Genomic DNA, 12,488 nt, shown 5'->3' with positions numbered 1-12,488 from the left:
TAGTGTATGAAATACGAAACTGACCACTGGACGTTAAAAAAGGTGGACCTGCCAGTATAGAAGGAGGCAAGAAGTGTTGCTTTGTCAATATACTATGCAGCAACGACAAGAAATATAACATCAAAAGTTAAAGATAATCGTACCAGTCAGGAACAACAGAGGAAGAAACAAACTTTCCCATGCAAAAGACTGACAAGTGTCGGTTCCTTAGAGAGAAAAGAGAGAGAGTGTGCTCTGGTAATGTACTGTGTAATGCATTGTGTGTGCATGTTGTGTGTAGCAATATTCTATAAAATTAATATTGTTTATTAAACAGTATTTTCGACTGTAATTAGTTCTGATCCACTCAGACACTAGTAAATACAGTGGTGATTCCGAGTCAACAGATCATCACAATAACAAACGCACAACACTAAACATTGGGCCACAATGGATAACTTACGTACCAGAAAATAATGGAAGTTGCCACCCAGGACACAGACTCAAATGGCAAACTGTACTTCATTCTCATTCCATCAACAGAGGACGAACAAAATTGCAGGAGACATGATTATGCACCTACAAACTACACAGTTTATGGAGGTTTCAGTAGACCGACCCAGCAACAACTATGATGCAGTGCAGAAGCAAATATGTGAAACGGTGCCACAAACCATCAGACCTTCTACAAGACGTCACATGAGGAACACTTGTAACATCAGGCTGTTTCATTACAAGAATCAGCCACTCCAGAACATAACCTAATGTTTCGGCTCGCATTGCATACAACTCGACTATTTGAGCCATGTGATGATGCTGCAAAATTACTACCCCAACTGCACGCTGTGTGACATGTGCACTGGGTGTGCTACAGTGCTGCGTGTGTGCCAAAAACTTTCGCTGTCCGAACGTTGCAAAATGATACCCTTTCAACAAATGTTTGACGATAAGCCCCTGAGATCAGGGAACATTCCTAAATCACCAGTCTTCCACCCCAACCAACCTCAGACTTGGTTTCAAACTGTCAAATTAAGTCTACAAAGTTAAGGAATAACAGACAATACTCTGAAGTTCGTAGTAGTGCTGAACAATTTTACAGACCATTCTCACCTAATTAGTGACATTATTGCCTTTCCATCTATATCAGACAAGTTTGATACCTTCACTAGAAACGCCTCTTCGAGGAAGCAGGAGCCTATGGAAGTCAAATTGAACTTGGCCAAAAGAATCTACACAGTATTTCAGCTACATGAGGAAACTGCTTTGAGCATCAAATATTTTCCCTACATTACACAGCCAGCTATGTTTGTACAGCAAGAAGGGTGTGGACATGAAACAAAAGCACTGACGAATTCGCCCGAAGCTTCCAAGGCGAGGCGCGATCCCACAGAGACGACGCTTAATGGAAGTTGGCTGAGCTGTCACGGAAGCAGCCGACCTCAAGACACAGCCCGTCGCCCCAAGGTCGTCGGCCTTATGGTGGAATCACAACACGATGTGTACTTGAGACTTAACTCCATCACAAATATGTTGGTTTCACGAGAGGTTTGGAGCAGTGGCGTGCAAATGCATTTCACCTTGTTAATTCAGATACACACCACAGCCCACTATAGCAGCACTGGACAGCGAAAGGCATGATGTCACCAGGCTACAAGATGCAGTTGACCAGAATGACCTTGCGCTCTACCAGTCGACAGAGCACAGAATTTTCCTGCAGTATTGAGTATCAGGCTGCAGGTTCCTGGTTGACTCCGGTTCCAAAGTTAGCACAGTGCCATGGGAGAGAGCTCGTGTCGACTGCAATTCAAAGGGGACTTTTCTACATGCTATTAACGACACACCTGTCTGTCATTGTTGGATAAAGCATTTGACAGTGGATATCTGTCTCCAGTGCAAATACAACTGGAACTTGGTGGCTGTAAATGTATCAGTGCCAATTGTAGGGGCGGACCTTCTCTGCCATCAAAAACTGTCACTAGACTTAGCTAGGAGAGTGATTAGCTCTACAGTGACAGGACAGTCAGCGTGGACTTCCAAGGACATGGACACTCTAGGTATCCCAGCAGATGAAGAGAGTAAAAACAAAATCTTGAACCCCGTATATACGATGCAACAGGAGATAACCCCACACTAACGATAAAATAAAGGATGTAGTGCAGTGGAAAGAATTATTATGTCACGTGAATACGGAACTATGAGTACAGTCGAAGCATCAAGAACAGTTGGATATTATGCGCAAAAGGAATGCTGCAGCAGGAATAGCAGCCACAACCAATGGTGGTGCCGAGTAACGACACACCAACTCATCTGTTATGTAACTCTCAGGTTAGTGCAGTGAAGGCTGAAATTGATTCACCTAGGCAGAGTGACAGGAGGAGACATTCAGCCAAGCAAATTCGCTGTTTTTGTGCGGTAGAGGGAGTCAGACGTGGGAAAAGGCAGTACATTCACACATTGCAAGGACCCCCAGTCTACGCCAAAGCACATAGACTGCGCCGGATAGAAACAGAGCAGCTGAACGAATCATAGAGGAGCTGTTGCAGGCAGGTGTACCACGACCTTCAGCAAGCTAGTGGACATCACCAATTAACTTACGGTAGTACCTAATAAAGACAATCCCTTCAGATTATGTGGAGATTATGCACACTTAACTCCTGTAAATTACCTGGTAGATATCCTATTCCCAACTTGTAAGATTTTTCACATGCTCTGGCAGAGGAGAACATATTTAGCGTGACAGACAGTAGGAAGCCCTACCACCAGATCCCAGTGGCTTCTAAAGACGTACCCAAAACAGCGGTCATAGCCTCTTTGGGCTGTTCGAATTTGTACACATGCTTTATGGGCTTAAAAACGCTGCCCAAAATTGGCAGCATTTAACTGACTCACTATTAAGAGGATTTTAAATCCGTTTCTGCTATTTCAGTGTATTTTGTTTTTCTTCAGAAACTGCTGAAGAGCAGGAAAGACACTTAGCACTAATATTTAATACTCTTTGGAACTATGATATCGTAGTTAACGAGGAGAAGCGCCACATTCCTGGATCATTCAGTAAGCAGCACCACAATTGATAGAATAAGTTAACGACTTGAAATAATCCATTGCATGCCTAAACCTGCAACTTTTCAGTAGCTGCGCCGATTCCTAGGGACTATTGTTGACAAATCATCAGATGCCGTTTTAGAAACGAATCATTTATTAAGCATCACACAATACGACAATATGATACGAAACACCAATTGCACATTTCAAAACATAGCCAGAGATCATCACAACTACACCAAAAATGAACCAAGAATTTATGAGACATGAGAATATGAACGATACATACGTATACATGTATATAACAACATTGAAACATTAATATTTTCACAACTGTAAACTTTTGTAGGAGACATTTGTCACTAGCTGCAGAGTTACAGGCTCCTTTGATGCATGTTCTGGTGGGAAAGGATAATCATGTGAAGTGAGTACTTAAATGGACAGGCATAGAACAGACCCAGCATAAAACAGGCGGTTACGGTAGCACATCCGGCAGCGGGTGTCCTATTAACCTTAACAGCGCATGCGAGTGACATGGCGGTTGACACTGTATTGCATCTGGTGACTGACGGAGAGCACTGAGATTCTCTTCAAAAAAGTTGACTGCCACCCGATGCAAATGGTCTGCGCTTGATCAGGAACTGTTGACTATTTATTAGATCATTAGATACTTCAAGGTGGATACTGAAGGACAAAAATTTTAAATATTTACTGATCACCACCCACTTGGTGGAAGCGATCAGAACCTCCCATTAAGGATTGTTCACCAGGAAGTTTTAGGCATGTCAACTTTATCAGTCAGTTCTCCACAGACGTTTTACACATAATGGGGGACGGATAACATTGTCGCCGATTACCTTCCAGAATCAGTGTCAGTTTGCCTTAACTTAGACGTCCACTTGGCAGCACAAGAGAACGATGAGAAACTCCAACAGTTATTAAAAAACAATACAATGAGTCTACAACTAAAGCATCGACAAAAAATCGGTACAGCAACCAAATTATGGTAAGACTAAGGACACATCTGCCCATTCATACCATAAAATTATAGAAAAACGATCTTTAGCAGTTTGCATGGACAGGCTAATCTAGGCATATACCAGTCAGCCAGGTTTGTGACAGAACGTTTTTTATGGCCAGATACGAAAAATCACTGCCGACTTTGGACACAGACATGTGTGGAGTGTTCATGAACGACACAATGATACTTGACCCATGCTTTAGGCATGTTCAAAATTCCAGCTGGACGATTACAGTATGTGTATCTGGAGTTGATTTTCTCCTTCCAGTATAACCACTGTAGAATCAACAGTAAAAGCATGTACAGAAATGTGGATTGCACACTTTTGATGCCACAAAGCGATCACAATAGGCAATGGTCATCAGTCTGAGATGGCTCTGTTCTCGAACCTTTGACAAACGTGCGTAGTGGAACACTTTCGAAGCACTGATTGCCATCCTCAAAGCAATGGGTTTGCAGAGCGGTGGCATCGCACTTTAAAAGTGACATGAATGTACCACTGGAAGGAGTAGCATGAAAGCCTTCATTGGGTGTTTTTAGGCATGAGATCAGCTTTCAAGCAGTAGGCCTACTTACAAGCCTCCTTTGCAGAGATTCTCCATGGACAAGCACTAAACCTACATTCAGAACTCGTCAAACCATCAGCCTTAGCAGACTCCAAAGATTTGCTTGAATCAGTGCATTGAGAAAAATGCTTACTGCCAAGGTTCACACACTCTTCTTTCGCAATCTCATGGTTCTCTGCAAGTATTTGTACACAAAGAACTGAAACACTGTACACAAACAACTGAAACGCTGTGATTTTGTGAAGTTGCGTGATGATACAGTGAGGCCATCACTCCAACAGCCATATTCGAGTCCACACAAAGTGCTATGCCAAAGCGATAACACATTTTACATCAACCTACACAGAAGACCATCAGCAGATTCAGTACATAGGTTAAAACCAATGTGGATACTGAAAGATGGGGACGCAGCACAAGATCCACAAGACTCACCAACTACACACACTTTGCAGGGTGAGTTAAAGGGATTCAGGCAATGCACAGCAGCAGTGGACCGCGCCAGACTATGCCCCTACTGCTGCACCAGGTGATGCAACACAATTGCGCTATGGATGTTGGCACAGACCTCCAGCGCACGTGGAGGACTATATTGTCGAATAGCTCGAAAACAAAGTTTTGGTTCACAGTGCAAATACTGTGCAGTAATTAATTACCTGTGCATACAAGGTCCGTTTAAAATATTCCGGAACTTTGTTCACAGCATTTTTCTGCACTTACCGTCGAAATACTCTCCTCCGTAATTGACGCACAGCACCCAACGCTGTTTTTACTTCCAGAAGCAGTCTTGTTATGCCTCTTGCAGGGTCGTGCGAAGTGCCATCTGCGAATTTTCTTTTATCTCGTCTGTCGTTGCAAATCTTCGTCCATTCAATGGAGTTTTTAACTTTGGAAAGTCCGCGGGGGCAAGATCTGCAAAGTACGGAGGATGAGGCAGTACAGTGATTTCGTTTTTTGTGCAATAGTCACGCATCAAGTGATGAATGTGCGTGTGCGTTATTGTGATGCAAGACCCATGAATTGTATCGCCACATTTCAGGCCGTTTTCTTCTCATATTTTCCTGCAGGTGTAGCAACATGTCCCGATAGTATCATCGATTGACAGTTTGTTACATGAATCCTTCAAAGACAAAGAAAACTATCAGCATGGCTTTGGCATCTGACCTGACCTGACCTGACCTGACGAGCTCTTTTTGGTCTTTGAGAACCTTTCCCAACCCACTGTGAAGATTAAACCTTGGTCTCAACATCACAACCGTAGACCCAAGTCTCATCAACAGTTGTGATTCTCTTGAGGAACATCTCTTTCTCATTTGCGCAATCCAAAAGCTCTTTGCAGATTGCGATGTGAAGGTCTTTCTGGTGTTGACTCATGAGCCGTGGGACGAACCTGGTGGCAACATGATGCATTCCAAGATGCTGTGTCAGGATTTCATGACATAATTCAACTGAAATGTTACATTCTTCTGAAATCCCTCGTATAGTCAGTCTTTGATTGGTGCACCCTATCATCAAGTAAGATCTATGAGGCAATGGTTTGCGGACAATAACTTTCCTGAAAAGGACTGCTGTCCAAGACTCAACATGAACCCAATGAAACATAGTTGGGATGAGTTAGAACCTCAACTTCACTCCATAACCCAGCATCCAATATAACTACCTTCTCTAGTTTGAGGTCTTGAGTGGAGAATGGGCTGCTGACAGACATCTAGTCAAATCACTGAAAGTGTCCCCATCAGAATTCCAACCGTCATGAAAGTGAAGGGTGGACACATCTAATGTTTATGTCCAATAATAGATGACCAAATACTTTTAATTAGATAGTGTATGTTTGCCTTACTATTTATGTTCTTCTTAAGAATTAGATTTAAAAACTTAACAGGTTTTGCTTCTGTAATCTCCTAATTATTGCATTTTATCAGTTCTGATAAAATCAAATAATAGAAAAATCCAAGGTGAATTAATGACAATGTTATGAAAGGTATAGATTGCTACTCACCATGTAGTGAAGATACTGAGTCATAGATAGGCACAAGAAAAAGACTGCCAAGGAACTAAGCTTTCAGCATTAATGCCTTTTTCAGAATTACACACACATATTCATGAAAACACAATTCACATACGCATAATGCAGTATCTGGCTACCAAGACCAGACTGTGAGCAACAGTGCATGGTGGGAGAAGAAATCTGGGTGGTGCACTCTGCTATCAATTCCCCTCCATGCCCAGACCCCTCCTTACTCCCCCACTGAGATTGCTTCTCGCATCATATGCTGTTTCTCACAGTATGGCTTCAGCAGCTAGCGACAGTGGGCATGTGTGTGTGAGCTGCATTTGTATGGATGTGTGTCTGTATGCTGTCTAGTTCTGAAGAAGTTCTTTTGGCCAAAAGCTTACTTGTTTAATAACCTTTTTGTTGTGCTTGTCTGTGACTCAACAACTCCACTATATGGTATGGAGCAATCCATCCTTTTCATAGTATTGTCAGTTTTGATGATTTTGATATAAAAATTGTATTATACGAGTTTTTGTAGCATTTAGAGTTATTCCATTTTGACAGAATGAAGATCAAAGATTTTCTAAGCTATTTTCAACATCTTCCTCAATTCTTTCTCTCACTTCATTTTCATTTATAATTGATGTATCAATTGCAAATCAGATTTTATGAACATCACTGGTAACTATTTGGTCATTTAATAGAATAATAACAGATAAGGACCCAATATTGAACTCATTATGACCTTCCAGTCAGAGGAATAGTATCTTCAATCTGTTCTTACAGTTACTCTTTGTTTCATATCCATGATTTTATGAAAAAAATTTAAATATGGCTTTATGGCTGTTGTTCCAGATTATGAAATTTGCCTATTCCTGACAGTGTTCCATGTGTATGTTCAGTCTGTTACATTTAATGAAAAAAACGTTGAGGCAATTTTTTAATTATACTATCATTTGGGGTTACTTTATTCTGCTTTCTACAGATTTTTAAAGAAATTACTTTCAAAAAGGGTTTCTTTAATGATTCTGTGTTTCAAAATTATGTGATTACTTGATGTAGACTGCAAAGTAATCTGTATTTATATCTCTCAAGTTACCCTTTTATTTCTATTTTTTATTGTTTTTTTAGAAATTAGAACAAAGTTTCCTTACCCTGGGGTACTTTGCACTGTATGTCTAAATTACAGTAAAATAATGGTTTCAGAGGTTTAACCATAGGAATAAAGAGAAAACCAGCAGTTACAAAAAAGTAAGGATTACAGTGTTCTGGAGTCATGTTTGACCACAGGAATGAATAGAAAACAGCATAAGCACAGGAAAATGTCATTACCAAAATAGTTCAGAATTTAAAGTTTTAACACAGAATTTTGTCTGTATTGTGAGCTATTAGCTCCAATATTCATGAAGCTCAGGCACAGAGAAGAAACCACTTTGGCTTATCTGTTTTGGAGGCTGAACGGTGTCAGGTATTTCATCAAAGTCATACATCATTTCATATTTCAGCACTGGTCACTCCTGTAATTAAGTCTTCTGCATTGTACTTATTGTAGCTCCAGCACTGCTTACATAAGTAATTAATCCACAAAAATACTCCCCCTAATATATGAAGATTACATACTGGCCCTATGTGTGTACACCTTCACCAAATTCTGGACCTCTTCTTCTGCCTGGTAACTAACTAGGTGTCATCCTCTGCAAATGCTACAGGCGATAGTTATCTCAAATAATCATTATATTCAGAAGAATCTCTGGGAGTGATAGCTACAGAATCTTCTTCTGGCCTGCTTTTTTTATTATTGTGGTTTCTTCTCTGTTTCTTCGGAACTTTTTTCTGCATCACTGTGACACTTTTACCAGGAGTCACTGTAATCTTTCTTCTACATCTGTTTCTGTCAACACCAGTAGTCGACTCAGGTATCTTACATGGATGGGCTTGATGAAAGATTCCTGTACTGCATCTTTGTCACATGTCTGTGAAGGAAGATGACAAAGAATTTCTTCAACATTGATTGTATGTGTGCCGAAGTTTCTGAAACCTGCTATTTGGTTTTTGGTTGAGTTTTTGCCTAGTATTTTCATTAGTCTTCTTAACAGAAATGGTAAATGCTGTTTCTGCAAGACAGTGTGTTTGAAAAGTTGCTTACTGTTTTTCCATTCTGTAAGGATCTGTCTCCAGTCTGCTTTCATGAACCCAAAGAAAGAAACATCCAAAGGCTGTGTAATGTGGGTGCTATTCATTAGCAGACAGGTGAATGAAATGTCATTCTCACCACAGAGCTCTAAAACATATGCTGTCAAATGTGAGGACAAATTATCGCAGATTACTACTTTCTTTCCTTCCATCTTTTTCAGTCTTGGTACCATCAACTTCGTGAGACACTCACTAAGTGTGTTATTGTCAAACCATCCTCTAGATCTATGTGAGTTAAGACAGCTGCTGGGCATGTTTTCTCTCCCTGTAGACCATAAGTGGCTTTATTTATAAACAACAAATATAGGGAAAGTTTCTCCCTCAGCTTCACCGGCAAACATTAGACATGTTCTTTTTGGAAGAATTACAAATGCTTTCTGAATATTTTGAATCCCTTTTTGCAAGAACTTATTTTTCCTTTGGTATTTAGGAAGTTCCATATATTGCTTGCTAGCACATCATTTTTGAGTTCAACATGCAAATGTTCAACATATTGTCTGAGAATATCCTCATCAACAGCAGCTCTAATCCTTTTAATGTTGACTGCAAAGCACATACAAAGTTCAGGGTGCCATTTGATGAAACACAAGAGCCATTTATCACCTGGACAATCGCCTTTGCGTCTAGGAACTTTACATCCCTGTCTGGTATGGTATGACTTTACAATCATTCAGAGTTCCATTGGAGGGACAGGAAATCCACATTCACTCAGTTGTGACATAAAAATTACAAATTGTGCTTCTTCTTCAGTAGTATAACCTGCAAGAACCCTGGATATGAATTAATTCCTTCCTTTAATTTCAATTCATTAATTAAGGTTCTTCTTGGGACATCAAAAAGTGTTTCAGCTTTCCTGTGTGGTATCTCCTCCTCCTAATGGATTGTAGTTTTTGGGCTGTAATCACATTATTGCCTACTTCTGACAGTACACTTGTACTTGCATAGTACTTTCAGCAATCTGAAAGTGATTACAAACATTGTTCACTGTCAAGAGCACACTACAGTGGTAAATGAAGTCTAAAGTGTTCATAGATATGTAAGAAACACATCCTGAGGGTACTGTGCTCCACTTTTGTTGTGGTGCAAAATTTCGCAGAACAAAAAGATTCATAACCTAGGAAACGAAACTGACAGTGACACAAACAATGTTCCATTAAATGAAAAACTATGGTACTTTAAAGCATCTAAACAGTCTGAGTAATTAAAATTGTGCTGACTACCATTCACAGTGACCAGTTAAGCCTCTGAAAAAAAAAGAAAAAAAAATTTCCACCAAATTTTTTTACACACTTTAGCACATCTTTACTTAGATGCTTACGTATGGTTGACATTTAAACAGGCAATCAAGGCTGCCAACCTGAAAGTGCTACATTTCATAGAAAAAGTAATTCACAAGTATACAACAAATGTTGTAGCATCTATGAACCAACAAATGTTTCTTCTCAAGTGGAGAAAGTTTGACGCAATAGAGCAAAATAACCCCAAATGATGGTATATAATTTACTGTAATATCATTATCAAATCTAATGTTCAAAATTTCTTGGCTTCTGAACTCAGCTCCTATTTCTGATTGAACAACAGACGGCAGTGCTGTTGTCTTAATTCTGTTTTAGAGCATGAGTGTATTATCTGCCTGTTTTTTAGCTGTGAATGCAGTATTTTTAAATACAAATTTATAGTTTTCAACACACTCATAAGAAAATCTGGATTTATATTAGAAATTTTTTTTTCATTTCAGGAGCTGTCTCTTTCTAGCCCTAGCTAGTGATTTTTATTCATCATGTAATTAATTTCAACATACAGGTTACTTTTTCCCAAGTTTTTGAAGAATTGGATACCCAGAATGTATTTATGAAACAATTTAGGAACTCGATATAGAGTCAAATGCCTGATCTGTAGTGGTCTACAGATGAGCGCTCAACAATTAGTTTGTTATTAAAAACATCAAAATTACTTTTCCTGAAATTTCTTTTTTCTTAAGTGCAGTTGTAGAGACTTTATCTTCTTTTGGAAGCCCAATAAATAGAATTCAGAGATCACAACTACCTAAATGTATGTAGTACTTATTTGCATCATCAAACTTGTAGTTTGTAGTAATATTACCTACAAAAGTCACTGAGCTGCTCCTTTCTCTGGTACAAGTGGCAAATTTTCAGAAAGTTTTAGTGTTAAACTAGAATACCGAATTAAATCCCAAACTCTTGTGGATTCGCTCACCTTTAATTTGAAGTCTTCTCCTATCACAGTTTTTTTAATTTCTTTCTAACATTTTTCAGGGGATATTGAAATTTAGCTAAGAGTAGTTTAGTTGCAGGTAGTCCTGAAATACTATAGACTGATTTAATCTTTTAACTCTACAAGGAAACTCTATAACACACTTGATTAATCTCAGTAACTGGAATTTCTCTTACTAAATAGCTAATTATGAAACTAACAAGAATGCAGGAGATTCAACATAAACTGTTGTTCCTACAAAGGCTTAAGATTATTAATATTGAATATAATGTCCATGGAGTCTTCTTTTAACGAGTGTTTATTTAAGCAAATAATATTGATTCTTACACATTCCAAAACCGGTATTAATAGTTAAGCAATTCTGGAACATTGCCCCAAACTGTGGTGCATGCATATGGCATAGTGCTTAGTATTGCTGATTGGCATGCTGTGGGTCTCCTCTTCTTGCCTGTGGGTACAAATGTTGTGCTGCCAGTGCTTATCATGTGGCACACATTGCCACTAAATTTAAAAGGGAAAGTAGGTGGGAACACATATTTTAGAAAAGTGCACGAGGTTAGAATTTCAGCCACATGATTATTTAATTATGCACAAACTACACGCTATTAAAAACTACTTATAAAATTGTTCAGCAGTCTGTTTACCACATTTCAGGCCCATGTTGGTAGAGTTCTTAGTTTCTCCAGTCACGGTACAAAATTAAGTTCCATATGGGTATTTAAACCATTTACACACAATTTAACTTTGGATCAACAAAGGATGTGAGGTGCGGAGTCTTGAACTGACACCGAGCGAGGTGGCGCAGTGGTTAGCGCACTGGACTCGCATTCGGGAGGACGACGGTTCAATCCCGCGTCCGGCCATTCTGATTTAAGTTTTCTGTGATTTCCCTAAATCGCTTCAGGCAAATGCCAGGATGGTTCCTTAGAAAGGGCATGGCCAATTTCCTTCCCCATCCTTCCCTAATCCGAGCTTGTGCTCCATCTCTAATGACCTCATTGTCGACGGGACGTTAAACAGTAATCTCCTCCTCCTCCTCCTCTTGAATTGACAGAATACAATAACCAGGCACTGACATATGTGGAGGGTGAAATCAAAACCCTGAGTCTCTGGAAAGCAATGATGCAGTGCACAAGTGGTTGCTAGGTGCAGGTGAGAATCAGTTGAATATTCCATAACCGCACATGGAAATTACTGTCATGGTACTGGAAGGGATGGCCTGCAATGGCAATGTGCTTGTGTTGAAATAGGTATCAGTACATTTGAGCCATGCCGGTGGGTACACCACTGGTCCTGATTGGTAAACAAGGTGCCTGCAAGTTATTTGCAAAATGTGATGCAAGGCCAACTCACGAAAATGTATCCATGCACTGCTGTTGGGAAGCCATGGGGTTGTAGCAATTATAAGTCTTTGTACAGCCCTTGGTTCTCATTAAAAATCACTTCACATTCACTGAAT

At 39.7% G+C, this 12,488-nt stretch overlaps 1 protein-coding gene across 3 annotated transcripts in view; it reads left to right on the top strand.

Moving 5' to 3' along the window:
- LOC126470105 (glutamate receptor ionotropic, kainate 2-like) overlaps positions 1–12,488 on the top strand; it is a 522,028-nt gene that overhangs the window by 153,552 nt on the left and 355,988 nt on the right. The window contains exon 1 of one of the 3 annotated variants that reach the window (XM_050097682.1): positions 154–237. The exons of the other annotated variants lie outside the window; for them this stretch is intronic. The gene's annotated coding sequence lies outside the window, so the exon portion shown is untranslated. Of the gene's footprint in view, positions 1–153; positions 238–12,488 lie in introns of those variants that run through there. 3 annotated transcript variants of the gene reach the window in all.

The sequence above is a fragment of the Schistocerca serialis genome, chromosome 3 (genome assembly GCF_023864345.2).
Source record: "Schistocerca serialis cubense isolate TAMUIC-IGC-003099 chromosome 3, iqSchSeri2.2, whole genome shotgun sequence".
In the NCBI taxonomy this organism is placed as follows: Eukaryota; Metazoa; Arthropoda; class Insecta; order Orthoptera; family Acrididae; genus Schistocerca; species Schistocerca serialis.
The sequence above is the reverse complement of the archived record's forward strand: the minus strand, read 5'-3'. Positions and strand labels throughout refer to the sequence as shown.